The sequence below is a fragment of the Lethenteron reissneri genome, chromosome 41, assembly GCF_015708825.2.
Source record: "Lethenteron reissneri isolate LAM-NWPU_2019-01 chromosome 41, ASM1570882v1, whole genome shotgun sequence".
Taxonomy (NCBI): Eukaryota; Metazoa; Chordata; class Hyperoartia; order Petromyzontiformes; family Petromyzontidae; genus Lethenteron; species Lethenteron reissneri.
In genome coordinates, this window is record NC_083819.1 from 3,787,216 (window position 1) to 3,802,682 (window position 15,467).

The window sequence follows — 15,467 nt, forward strand, 5'->3', positions numbered from 1 at the left end:
CTCCCCTCTCATCTCACTCTACTCCCCTCCACGCACTCTCCTACCTCTTCCCTCTCATCTCACTCTACTCCCCTCCACGCACTCTCCTACCTCTCCCCTCTCATCTCACTCTACTCCCCTCCACGCACTCTCCTACCTCTTCCCTCTCATCCCACTCTACTCCCCTCCACGCACTCTCCTACCTCTCCCCTCTCATCTCACTCTACTCCCCTCCACGCACTCTCCTACCTCTCCCCTCTCATCTCACTCTACTCCCCTCCACGCACTCTCCTACCTCTCCCCTCTCATCTCACTCTACTCCCCTCCACACACTCTCCTACCTCTCCCCTCTCATCTCACTCTACTCCCCTCCACGCACTCTCCTACCTATCCCCTCTCATCCCACTCTACTCCCCTCCACGCACTCTCCTACCTCTCCCCTCTCATCTCACTCTACTCCCCTCCACGCACTCTCCTACCTCTTCCCTCTCATCCCACTCTACTCCCCTCCACGCACTCTCCTACCTCTCCCCTCTCATCTCACTCTACTCCCCTCCACGCACTCTCCTACCTCTTCCCTCTCATCTCACTCTACTCCCCTCCACGCACTCTCCTACCTCTCCCCTCTCATCTCACTCTACTCCCCTCCACGCACTCTCCTACCTCTTCCCTCTCATCCCACTCTACTCCCCTCCACGCACTCTCCTACCTCTCCCCTCTCATCTCACTCTACTCCCCTCCACGCACTCTCCTACCTCTCCCCTCTCATCTCACTCTACTCCCCTCCACGCACTCTCCTACCTCTCCCCTCTCATCTCACTCTACTCCCCTCCACACACTCTCCTACCTCTCCCCTCTCATCTCACTCTACTCCCCTCCACGCACTCTCCTACCTATCCCCTCTCATCTCACTCTACTCCCCTCCACGCACTCTCCTACCTCTCCCCTCTCATCTCACTCTACTCCCCTCCACGCACTCTCCTACCTCTCCCCTCTCATCTCACTCTACTCCCCTCCACGCCCTCGCTACTCGATGTCCTTGCCCACCTCTAGACGCTTTGTCCTGCTACGTCCAGCGCCTCTCCACGGTGGTCCAGGTGTTTTGTGCGACTCCCAATTGATTGACCCCCTAAATATTTCACTCCCCCCCCCCCCCCTTTGCGTATTCAGTTCTGTTTTAAATAAACCTTACTTTAAAAAAGATTACGTTTTAGAGAATTAAATGGGAGTCACAAGACATCTGGACCATGTTGTGCAACGCGATCCCCTTCACACGCAGCTCCGTACATTCACTTTGTTATTGCATTGTATTGTAAAGCCTTCCGGGCTAACAGACTAATAATACGTAATTTTTTTTGTTTATTCGCGGCTGTTTATTTATTATATTTAATTAAAATTATTCGTGATATCGCATCACCTTCAATTCTGTGATGACGACGACGCACGAGCGAGTTGGAATGGACGGAGTGTAAAATGTGGGCAGTTTAAATGACACTCGAGTTGCTCTATGCCATGCATTGCCACAGCCCCAGCGTTGGTTGGTTCTTGATGCAATACACGTTGCCTATATGGAGTATGTGTGTGTGTGTATACTGTCTTGTGTTGTACAATGAAGCGGTCGCGGGGAGCAGAGGTGCAACGGTTAGCGCATTGCGCTACGAACCCAGGTGACCCGAGTTCTATTGACGCTCACGGCCAACATCGGTGACGAACATCCGAACAGGTCCTGGGCCTCCCCTATGTCGACTCAGCCTCATTAAATGAGTATCTGGTGCGGTGTGTAAACATCGCCACTGGGGAGACAAAGGCGGCCGGGCGTGGTGCTGGCCACCCACCCCTCTTCGTCTGCCACAGTTCCGGCCTTCATAGGTGCTCGCGAGCAACACTTGCCCCAAAAGTTGGTTAAGGCTACACGGGGGATCTTTGTCTTCGTCTTGTATAACGAAGGCCTGTAGTCGAACATCAGGGTTTAAGTTTCGTCACTGTGAGTCCGACACTTTGGCATGCGAAATAAATGAATCCGCGTGGCGTCTCGATTCACGACGAAGCAATTAAAGATGGACGCAACCAAATTGTGACCACGTGACTTAGACAGCTCTTGTCTTGTAGATCAGGGGTGGGGGCGGGGAGGTGGGGGGTGGGGAGGAATCCATGACCCGCGGATCGGAGGCGGTCCGTGGCAAACACGTGGCGATCTGGCACTTCGCAACGGGCCAGCCAACGAGACGTATCCGTCGCTGCAAGCATCTTAGCCGCACTGATCGGGGTGCTGGAGGGAAACATTTTCTACCTGGCAAACAAAATCCACAGTCGTCGCGTGAGAAATCGAAAAATGTGCACCAACGTAAATTAACCACTATTAAATGATAATTTCCCCCTTCAGCATAAGCCGACTGGATCAATTAATTATTAAATTATTAGAGGATGTGTGGGTCGGTCCTCCTAAGCAGTTCGGTTTAGTTTATTTTGAAGTACCCTGTGAGCCAATAAGCTCTTAAATCGGGTTTCACCAACAAAAACAACACCACTTTTTCAAAAAACGCAATAATTCGCAGTAAACTAAATCAATTCATAAACAATAACAGATAATAAGAAAAAAATTGCGAGCAAATCATAATCGCAATATAAAAATATAGTTTTAAATGAAAAATTTTGTTAAATAAAAATTAGCATCAAATACCACACTGTTTCTCAAACAATATACTAATTAAAAAAACTGGCATAGTAATAGTAATGCAGATACAGCCTTAACCACGTGAGAAATAGCATGGCTGCCGTTCTCTGTGGGGGCGGTGCTAGAGTGGCAGTGGGCGTTACTGACTCGAAGAATGGGCGTGGCTGGCGGAAAGGGAGGGGCTGCCAGCTCACGGTGTGTCTCGTTTGAGCCTCCCAAGAAATGTGGTCGCTTTTTGGGTTTTATTTTTTTTATTTTGAGTACCGTGTGGTACAACGGTGGTGTCAACATTGATATGTCGACGTGACGGGTTTTGAAAACCCATTCGTGCTGTGGTCAATACTCGCTGCCGTGTATCCTTCTGTAAAACAAAAACAAAAAGCATCGCAGTTATATAAGGAATTAGGAACCAATTCTTAAAAAGTGTCGGCATTTAGTTTGTTGTCCTTCCCCCCACTACCTCTCCCCTCTCATCTCACTCCACTCCCCTCCACGCACTCTCCTACCTCTCCCCTCTCATCACACTCCACTCCCCTCCACACACTCTCCTGCCTCTTCCCTCTCATCTCACCTTCCGCTTAGCACGGTTGGCTACGTACGGTGCGAAAGAAGTTCAACATACAAAGATTCGTGTGTGCTTTGTGTTCTGAAAAGTACTGGTGTGGCATACCGTAATATACCGCTCCATTTCGACCACCGCGTTAACGTGTAATGTTCATCAAGATAAGAGCTGTTCATTGGCGGGTTTTGTGCCTTCCTTTAACGCGAATTCGCAACGTTTACAAGTCGTCTTATTAACGCACGCGCCTCATGCACGTTTCATCTGAGCCAAACGAAGTGATGCGTCTCACGCCGTTCGCGTTAATAAAGCTTATTTATTTGACGAACGCGGGCCCACGAGATTTCATTGATCTGCCCCCGGCATCATTGCGCTCGGATTGCCGAGCCAAGTGCTCGACACCGAAACGGAATTGCGGGCGACTGAAGAACAACTGGCTGGGACGCGTGGGATGCATTGCGTGGAGAACTTCTATTTCGCGCCGTACGAAAGCCAACCACGCGAATCGGCAGGCGATAATCGGGACCACGTGGAGTCTGAGCTTGCCAAACGTCCGTCCAGATATCACCCGTCACTCGATGCTAACCGTGGCCAGGAATCGAACCCACGTGGCCGAGATCGTAGCGCAGCGCTCGAACCACTGCACCACTACTCCTCACACAGATACCATTATATGAAGGCCGGCGCGGTACACGAGGGGGTGGGTGGGTAGCACCAAGCCCGATCGCCTTTGTCTCCCCGGTCTCTACACACCGCACCGTGCACTCATTTTGAGGCCGGGTCGATCTAGGGGAAGCTCAGGACCGGTTCAGATAATCGTCACTTGGCGTTGCCCGTGAGCGCGAATCGAACTCATATCGCCGGGTTCGTAGCGCAGCCCCGCTCACTACTGCACTACCGCTCCCCACGGTAGTGCAGCGGTATACAACAAAGGTATACACAGAGACCCCCACACACTCACGCACACTCAGGCGCGCGTCTGACAGCACCATGCCGACCCGAACATCGGGAAACTCTAGACGGGTCACAACAACGTTTCAACTCCGCTTGCTTTTATGCATTATTAAACGGCGCGTCTTACGTTACTATTTCATTTGTGAAGGTGACATAATGGCTTGCCTCGACCGCTCTGGGTCTCACACTCCGCAACCGTGCGGCAAGCGGAGAGAGATGAGAGAGAGGGGCTGCGTGCAGAACGAGAGTGAGCGAGAGAGTGACTGAGAGAGTGACTGAGAGAGTGAGCGAGAGAGTGAGCGAGAGAGTGAGCGAGAGAGTGAGCGAGTGAGCGAGAGAGAGAGTGAGCGAGAGAGTGAGCGAGAGAGTGAGCGAGAGAGTGAGCGAGAGAGTGAGCGAGAGAGTGAGCGAGAGAGTGAGCGAGTGAGCGAGAGAGAGAGTGACCGAGAGAGTGAGCGAGAGAGTGAGCGAGTGAGCGAGAGAGAGAGTGACCGAGAGAGTGAGCGAGAGAGTGACCGAGAAAGTGAGCTAGAGAGTGAGCGAGAGAGTGAGCTAGAGAGTGAGCGAGAGAGTGACCGAGAGAGTGAGCGAGAGAGTGAGCGAGAGGTGGGGGTTCACATAAAGCAAAGTAAAAAAAAAAATACGAAATGATGAACGAAGCAAAGTGCCGACTACACCGAGCATCTTCTTGTTTCCACTGATCGTAAAAATAAAAAAATAAAATACAAATAAAGAGAGAGAGGAGAGAGACGAGAGAGTAAGGAGAGAGGTAGAGAGAGAGAAGGAGAGCGCATTACGTGAGCAGCGCGGCTTCTGCTGCTGCTCGGAAGCCCACGTGGTGTGATGGTCTCAGCGGTTGTTGTTCAGTGCACCTCGCGTTGTGTTTTGTACCATCATCACGTGAACGCACCGCGCATCGCACACACGCGCGGTCAGCCAATTGAAGTATGCAACACAATGCGATGTGGACATTATAGTGGCGTTTGAACCGCGGCCATTTTCTCGACATTGTCCAAAAACAGTGGGCATGTTTTTTTTTAAATCGAGAGAGGCAGTCTCGGTCATCGACAGAGGAGAGTAGCAAGCCACTCTTGAGTCTGGACTTGAATAAGGGGCAGGGAGTCAACAGCACGGATTACAGGTGGGGTGGGAGGGGGATAGGGAGTTGTAGACAATGGGAGCAGCAGAGGAGAATGAGCGACCTCCTACTGAGCGTTAGTTGGGATCAGAAGTAATTGAGGGACGCTGTGTCAGAGACCAGAATCTGAGTATTTTTTTTATCCTGGGGGAATCCGATGAGCTACGAAGCTCTTTCCACAGATGTCCAGATACTCAGCCGGGACTCCTGGGTGGTGACGCGGTCTCGCGGCAGCGCGTTTGTCGCTCGATGAAGGAGAGCTTCACGGCTTGCATCCAGCGGCCGCCCTGGTTAATACTGGCGGTCCCAGACCACACGAAGACAACAACAACAACAGCCCCAGACCACACCAAGACAATAGCAACATTATCAGACCACACGAAGACAACAACAGCCCCAGACCACATCAAGACAACAACAACAACAACAGCCCCAGACCACACCAAGACAATAGCAACATTATCAGACCACACGAAGACAACAACAGCCCCAGACCACATCAAGACAACAACAACAACAACAGCCCCAGACCACACCAAGACAATAGCAACAGTATCAGACCACACGAAGACAACAACAGTCCCAGACCACATCAAGACAACAACAACAACAACAAATCCCAGACCGCACCAAGACAACAACAACAACAACAAGAAATCCCAGACCACACCAAGACAACAACACACAGCCCCTCACTTGCATTGCACGCCAGCTGACTTGGTCGCTCTATCTCCGCGGTAGACGCGTCCTCTTGGGCGGGTTCTTGCCTCCTTTGTACCGCCAATCCGCAGTTGGTCTCGACCATTAGCCATTCATTAACCCTTTTGTCGATGTGTTCCCCAAGCACACTTACATCTCTTCACATTACGCAAGTTGCATGATCCACATGCTGCACAGTTGATTTGAAGCTTTCGTGGCTGCAGGAATCCATACGCTTTAGTTCTTTCGGTAAAGTCACGTGGGTATAAAATAAACACAAGCGTCACCTGATGACGGACGCTTGTGTTGCGCCCGAAACGTCGTGATTTATTTTATTCTATACCTACGTGACTTTGCCGAAAGAACCGAAGAGTATGCTCCACTGTATAGCTCCTACGAGATGTCCGCATAAACGTTCATTGTTTTCGTATATTTTTTTATTTAGTTGTGGGTGGAGCGGTGGCGCAGTGGTTAGCGCCTTGGGCGATGAACTCCGGCTACCTGAATTCCATTCCCCAGGAGATAAATAACGTCAGTGGCGAATGCAATCCAAACCGATCCCAGGAAACGCCCCCTTCACCAATCGACCAGCGTGGTGAAGTATGGTCAAAACCGACACAAGCGCCGGGGGGGGGGGGGGGGGCGGGGAGCCGTTCATCCACGAGTAGGTTGACAAAGGGCAAGCGATTAATTTCAGCACGAACAGCCCGGAACTCTATTCTGGGAATTCGTTTGGCAGCGCCACGGCCATCTCACGATAATGACTGTGCTCATATGACCATCGTAATATAGGGCACAGAGGTTCGCGTTTTAATGCGAATACGTTGTTCTCTAGTGGCAATCCCTTACGCCGATATCATACCTACTGCCGAGCCAGCCGAGCAGCATTCCGGAAAACATCGAGTGAGAAATTAAGCCCATTTACGCGATCTAATCTCTTCCACAGAGCATTCCCCGCTATATAGAGCCTCCCCGGTGATGGGGTTATGTTCAATGTTTCAGACGTATTTCTTTCCGTGCCGTGTCCACCGGGCACAGACGAGGTTTCTCTGAAGTTTGGATGAAAGAGAACGAGAGAGAGAGAGAGGAGAGACAGAAGGAGCCGCTGTCGTTGTCTTGTTTCCCCGCGGTGTCGCGGTTCGGATCGCGTTCCCCCGCGCCTCGGGGCGATTCACCCGCTCGCGCGAATTCGCGTCCGGCACGAACACGAACAATTGCAACACGGCTGCGACGTCTCCACGACCACTGGTAACAACAACAGCAGCAGCAGCAACAACAACAGCAGCAGCAGCAGCAGCAACAACAACAGCAGCAGCATCAACAACAGCAGCAGCAGCAGCAACAACAACAGCTGCAGCAACAACAACAACAGCAGCAACAACAACAGCAGCAGCAACAACAGCAGCAGCAGCAGCAACAACAACAACAACAGCAGCAGCAGCAACAACAGCAGCAGCAGCAGCATCAACAACAACAGCAGCGCAGATCCATGCCGGATAGTTCCACGGTCGGGGACTGGGCACGGTAACATTGTTGGGGCGCCGGGTGGCTAGGAGATGTTACCTACCTCGCCTGGTTCCATCCTGACCCTGACGCCTGCTGTATATGTGGAGTTTGCGTGTTTCTCTCTCTCATCATCATCACGGTGGCTCGGAGATGTTAACTACCTCGCCTGGTTGACAGGAGGTCGTGGGTTCCATCCCGACCCTGACGCCGGCTGTATATTTGGAGTTTGCGTGTCTCTCTCCTCGTGGTCGCGTAGAGTTTTCTGCATTTAGAATCAACATCATGCGTTTAGAGTATTTGTGCCGCTATAAATTCCCACGTGAAAAGCCACTTTTCGTTGAGCTATCATTTGTGATGGCCAACTTGCTTCTGAAACAGAGCTCCATAGCTCAGTGGGCCTTATCTGGTAGTAAAATAAAAAATCGTTTTTTAAAAGTGTGTATCCCTCTTCATCGCTTCCGTGAGTCGCACAACTCCGTCGACGCGACCTTTCCCACTCTGCAGGGTCCCACCTCCACCTCTGCCCGTTACATTCTCATCGTGAGCCTCATGTCTGTTACGGATCGTACCCAGTAGCGTGACGAGCGTGGGGGGCCCTGGTGGACAAAGCTGCGAGTTTAGGGGACAACAACCATGGTGCAAAAGAACAAAACACTTATTTTAAAAGCGGTTTCAATTCATTTTTACGCTCCACGTTTCATTTAATTTAATTACGGCGGTCACGTTTGGCTTCCGCAAACTGCGCGTCGCTCGTTTGCTACCACCACGTGGTCGTCGTCGTCACCGCGTAACCAGGTAGACGAGCAGAGCCGCCGTGGCTGCATCTTGCGAAGACGACGCGAACCAACAGCGTCACGTGTGTGTCCCCCCCCCCCCCGCGTCTCTCTGTGTTGTCTATCAGTGCTGTCGAGGAGGGGAGGGGGGTTGGGACACGATGAGCAGGAGGGAGACAGGAGGAGTAGGTAGGAGGGAGGAGGAAGAGAGGGAGACACGAGGAGGAGGGAGCCACGAGGTGGATTGCGGAGGGAGATCGGCACGGCTGTTGGCGGGGGGGGGGTCGCGCTGACAGCTGTGGGCTGCCTGCTGCCTGTTCGGTGGGAATTTATTTCAGTGACAGGAGGGAGGCAGCGAGGAGGGTAGGGCGGATGGGGGGGTAGGGGGGGTTTGGGTGGGGGTTGGAAGTGTGTTTGGAGGGGAGGGGACGGGGCAGCACCTGTCACGCAATTGACGGCAGGGCCACACACGGACACGAGCGTGGCTCGCGGTTACGCCCTGTCCCCACGCATGCTTTGTATAGCGCGTGGGTGAAGTGTGGTCGAGGGGGTGGGGGGGGACCTTCATGTCCACCAGTGGACTGGTAAAGAACGGTGCGGTGTATGCATTCATACGCCCCTTACTCATGAAATATGTATGCATGGTTACATACCCATGCATACACACGAAAGTTAATATATCTAGCAGATTTTTTTTCTTCTAAGGCCAGCACGGTACACGAGTGGGATGAGTGGCGAATCACCCTGCCGCCTTTGTCTCCCGAATGCTGATGTTTACATATCGCATAAGGTGGATATTTGAGGCTGAGTCGACCTAGGGGAGGCCCAGTACCAGTTTAGATAATCGTCACTGGTGTTGGTGGACCGTGAGCGGGAATCGATCTCGGGTCGCCGGGTTCGTAGCGCAGCGTAGCGCTAACCCCTACACTACCGCACCACCAATGTAACATCAACAGATACTCACACATGCGTAGACGGTACTGTAGACACTAATACATAGTCGTGCATAGCAAAACCTATGCAAAACCTATTAACGTACCTCACGCACATATATATATCGAGATATTAGGGTTAACAGTTGTTTTTATTTTTTATTGGTAACTAGTTATCGGTTCGCTACACATGTAGAAACGTCAAACAATAAACACAATTTATGTTATATTATTTTATTGGTTCTTTCGGTAAAATAATAAAAATATAAAACAATTAAATTCTCACGACGTATCGACTGCAACACAAGCAATCATCATCAGGTGTGAAATCCACAGCAAGAAAATTTGAAAAAAGTGGCGTTTTTTTCCCCCTGCAGTCACGAAAGCTTTAAATCAAAAACATACAATTCATGTTGTACCTTTTTAACACAGATGCGAATGGAGCTGCGACTGGAGTTGCTTTGTGAACGCTACCCTGGACTTCCACACAATCTCTGAAACGTGGATAGATTTATATTTGTTTTTACGTACGATATGTTTCTAAATCGTGCCATACGATACTTTTATTTTCAACAATTTCGCCATGCGGTGTTGGCAGTAAAGTCGGGTTGAGTGATGAGAGCAGGTAATTTGAACAATGTTTTATCAGAATATTGCGTTAACAAAAAGCTGATATTTTAACAAATATATTTACCTACGAGAAGTATTCTGGTTACCATCCTTATTAAATTAAATTGGAAACATTCTCTTACACACACACACACACATCTCTTTTAATCCTATGTTAAGACGTTTCGTTACTCCAACCAAAAAAAACACACAAACATCCATCATCATTATCAACATCAGTAGCCATTTTCAATCCACCGTTGGATGAACGAATCCCCAATCCGTCGTCACCTTTCACGATCCTGCGATGCAGTCATCCACCAATGACAAATCACGTACGAAACAACTACCAGTACTGTGTATATATATATGAATATATACAATCGATACAATGCCTCGCCATATAACGGATACAAATTGCTATCTCTGTACAACATACACAGATACTATATATGGAACATATACGCTAACATACTACCGTATATAGAACAGACAAATGATATAGATGGAACATATACATTTACGAAATGGAACAGATACATCTACTACGTATGGAATAAATGCGATTACTTTATATACCATATACAACAACTCTATATGGAACAGAAAGATCACTATATAGAACATAAACAAACTATAGTGTACTGTTTATGAAACATATGCTAACTGCAGTATGTCGAAAAGTACAGTACTATAAAAACATATACGATTACTATAGGGCCGTACATAAATGACGTCACGCACCTAGAGGGGGGGGGGGGATTCAGATATTTGTGACGATGTGTGACGATGGGGGGGGGGGGGGGTGAGATATGTGACGTCACATCAAAATTGCGCAACTTTAAATAAATATAGACAACACGTTCTACTTAATTAAATAGACTTTTAATAAATGTTTTCTCCTTCAACATCAGAGTGCAATGCCACATTAAATACGCACTATAATGACAATAGTTTAAAGCGATTAGAAGCATGTTTTTATTTTTTTGGTGGGGGGACAGAGCTTTGTGACGTCATATTTGAAGAGGGTTTGACTTTTTGTGACGCCGTGTGACGAAGGGGGTAGGGGTGGGGGGTCAAAAATCGTCCAAAATCGGCGCCTATACCGTATATGACGATTCCTTTATAGAACGTATCCGGATACTATATAGAATGTAAATTCTACTCATATAGACCACGAGGGTGTACAGAACAGACACAAATAGTAGAGCCGTAGAACACAGAGTATTGCTACAGAGAAGAGGTAGAGATAATCTAAATAAAGACCTCTTAGAAGACATTCAATACGTTACCTTTATTTATAACCTAGTCGGTGCCCATTGGGGCGAAGCGGTGAGCGCACTGCACCAAAGTTCAACTCCGGGCCACTGCTAACGTGAGTTGGCGAACGACATTCGAACCATTCCTGGGGCTTCCCTGTCGCGCTCTGACCAGCGTGGAGAAGTATGGACAAACAACTCACGTGACCGGCACAGCGTGAGACCGTTCCAGCAGTGGGTTAGACAAAGGGCTGTAAGCTAAACGAAGTTGGAGAGACATTGAGTGTTTGTGTCCATTACAGGGAGACCTGGGATAGGGGGGGGAGGAAAAACTTGACTCAAATACTTTCAGGAGATGCAATAACAATCGACGTTTCGGCTATTTGGCCTTTTTCAGAAATAAAAAAATGTGCACCTACAATCGATGCTCCTCGTCATTGTTTTGCATCGTAATCGACTGCTGGATGAAGAACTCCCCAACACGACGTGTCGGTATATTTGCGTGGCTTGAATATTCCTCAACACTGACGTTTGAGTCGTGCCAGGGAATCGAACTCAGGTGGGCCGGCTCACGGGGCAATCGTGGTCTGTGTCATCTCCTCTTGGAGGGGGTGGCGGGGAGGGGTGGCGTAAGTGGAAGACGTTCGCGAAGCAGCGAGGTGGGCCTGGGTCCGTGTAAATATCAACACACGGGCCAGGGAACGGTATGACGCGCGCGTGTGTGTATGTGTGTAATGTGTATATGTATGTGTGCTTATGTATTTGTGAATATAAAGTGGGGAGCGGTGGCGTAGCGGTTAGCGTGCTGCGCTATGAACCCGCTAACCCGGGTTCGATTCCCGCTAATGATTATCTGAACCGGTCCTGGGCCCCCCCTAGGTCGGCTCAGCCTCAAATGAGTACCTGGTGCGGTGTGTAAACATCGCCATCGGGGAGACAAAAGGCGGTCGGGCGTGGTGTTGGTCACCCACCCCCCCTCGTGTACCGTTCCGGCCTTCATAGGTGCTCGCTAACAGCACTTGCCCCTACCGTCTGTTAAGGCTATACGGGGGATCTTTGTATTGGTCTATGTATGGAAATGAACGGTGGTGAGATAAAATAGTTTGGCTTTATTTATGTATTAAGCGATTTGTTTACCTTTCCTATACTTTGCACTCGTTTCGTGTTTTTGTATTGTTTGTTGTTGTTGTTGACTGGACGTCCGTGGCAAAACAGTAAAGAGCTTTCCGGCTCATCGGATTCCTCCGGTATGAATAAAGTTTCTGATTTCTGATAAGTGCGAGCTTCCGGCACTTGCCCCCAAAGTGTGGGCAGGCTATGCCGGGAGGGGGGATCTTTGTCTTTAGTGCGATGACAACAGCGGCCCCCATGCAAACCACGTGGGAGAGGCGTCGCTGAGCGGACCCGGAGCGAATACACAAAGACAAAGATGCCCCCCCATCGTATAGCCTTAACAGACTGCTAGGGCAAGTGCTGTTTGCAGGCACCTATGCAGGCCGGGACGGCACACGTGGGGATGGTTGGCCAGCACCACGCCCGACCGCCTTTGTCTCCCTCGTGGCGATATTTTGACCACGTCGCACTTGGTTACTCAATTTGAGGCTGAGTCGACCTAGGGAAGGACCGGTACCGTTTCAGATAATCGTCGCTGGCGTTGTCCGTCAGCGGGCATCGAACTCGGTTCGTTCGGTTCGCAGCACAGGGCGCTAACCGCTGCACCACCGCTCCACAGACTACACACAAAGACAAAGATCCCCCGTATAGCCTGTAACAGACTATAGGGGCAAGTGCTGTTACTGAGTACCTATGAAGGCCGGCACGGCACACGAGGGGGTGGGTGGCCAACACGCAGAGAGACGCATCCATACAATCGTATACATGCGGACATACACGCAGGCAAACACATACACCGCATGCACACACACACAGAGACTACATTTCACACACACAGACGCACGGAGAGACAGGTCCACACCGAGACTGTGACTCACCACTGACGCACGCTCGCACAAGCCAAAGATCCCCCCGTGTAGCCTACACAGACTGTTGGGGCAAGTGTGGCCGGCGAGCAGCGCCTATGAAGGCGAGAACGACACACGAGGGGTTTCCACCACCACGCCCGCTCGCTTTCGTCTCCCCAGTGCTGATGCTTACACACCGCATCAGGTACTCATTTAAGGCTGGGTCGACCTAGAGGAGACCCAGTACCAGCTCAGATCTTCACCACTGTCATTATTGGTCGTGAGGGGGCAATCGAATTCAGCTCGCCGGGTTCGTAGCGCAGCGCGCTAACCACTGCGCCACCGCTCCCTACAGGCACACAGACACGCGCTCAAATACACGCGAACACTCAGTGACAGACAGACACAGTGACACACTTGCTGGCACGCAGTTAGTTACACGCGCACGGGGCATGCGCACACACAACACATTGGTACGGAGAGACCAGCGTTCACACACAGACACATAAACACACACACATACGCTTACACACATACACAGAGAAACACACGCAAACGCTCTTATATATATACACACATATAGCTCTCACACACAAATATACACACACACGCTCTCACACACAGATAGAGAAACACACACACACGCTCTCACACAGACAGAGAAACACACACACACGCTCTCACACACACAGAGAAACACACACACTCACACACAGAGAAACACACACACACTATCACACACACACACACACAGAGAAACGCACACACGCTCTCACACACAGACAGAGAAACACACACACACACTATCACACACACAGACAGAGAAACACACACACGCTCTCACACACAGACAGAGAAACACACACACACGCTCTCACACACAGACAGAGAAACACACACACACGCTCTCACACACAGACAGAGAAACACACACACACGCTCTCACACACAGACAGAGAAACACACACACACGCTGTCACACACAGACCGAGAAACACACACACGCTCTCACACACAGACAGAGAAACACACACACACGCTCTCACACACAGACAGATAAACACACACACACACACTGTCACACACAGACAGAGAAACACACACACGCTGTCACACACAGACAGAGAAACACACACACGCTCTCACACACAGGCAGAGAAACACACACACGCTCTCACACACAGACAAGAAACACACACACACGCTCACACACACATACAGATAAACACACACACACGCTCACACACACATACAGATAACACACACACACACACGCTGTCACACACAGAACAGAGAAACACACTCACACGCTTTCATTCACACAGACATGGAAACACACACACACCGCTCTCACACACAGACAGAGAAACCACACCACACGCTAGTCACAGCACAGACAGGGAAACACACACAACGCTTTCAAACAAAGACAGATAAACACACACACACACGCTCTCACACACAGACAGTAGAAACACCGACACCACACACGCCTCATACACAGAGAGAACACACACACGCTCACCTACAAAGACAGAGAAAACACACCATCACAGCGCTCATCACACACAGAGAAAAAGCACACACGCTCCGCACACACAAGACAGAGAAACACACACACACGCTCACACACACAGAGAAAAAGCACACACGCTCTCACACACAGACAGAGAAACACACACACACGCTCTCACACACAGACAGAGAAACACACACACACGCTCTCACACACAGACAGAGAAACACACACACACGCTCTCACACACAGACAAAGAAACACACACACACGCTGTCACACACAGACCGAGAAACACACACACGCTCTTACACAGACAGAGAAACACACACACGCTCTCACACACAGACAGATAAACACACACACACACGCTGTCACACACAGACAGAGAAACACACACACACGCTGTCACACACAGACAGAGAAACACACACACGCTCTCACACACAGACAGAGAAACACACACACACACACGCTCTCACACACAGACAGAGAAACACACACACACGCTCACACACACATACAGATAAACACACACACGCTCACACACACATACAGATAAACACACACACACGCTGTCACACACAGACAGAGAAACACACACACACGCTCACACACACAGACAGATAAACACACGCTCACACACATACAGATAAACACACACACACACGCTGTCACACACAGACAGAGAAACACACTCACACGCTTTCACACAGACAGGGAAACACACACACACGCTCTCACACACAGACAGAGAAACACACACACACGCTGTCACACACAGACAGGGAAACACACACACGCTTTCACACAAAGACAGATAAACACACACACACACGCTCTCACACACAGACAGAGAAACACACACACACGCTCACACACACAGAGAAAAAGCACACACGCTGTCA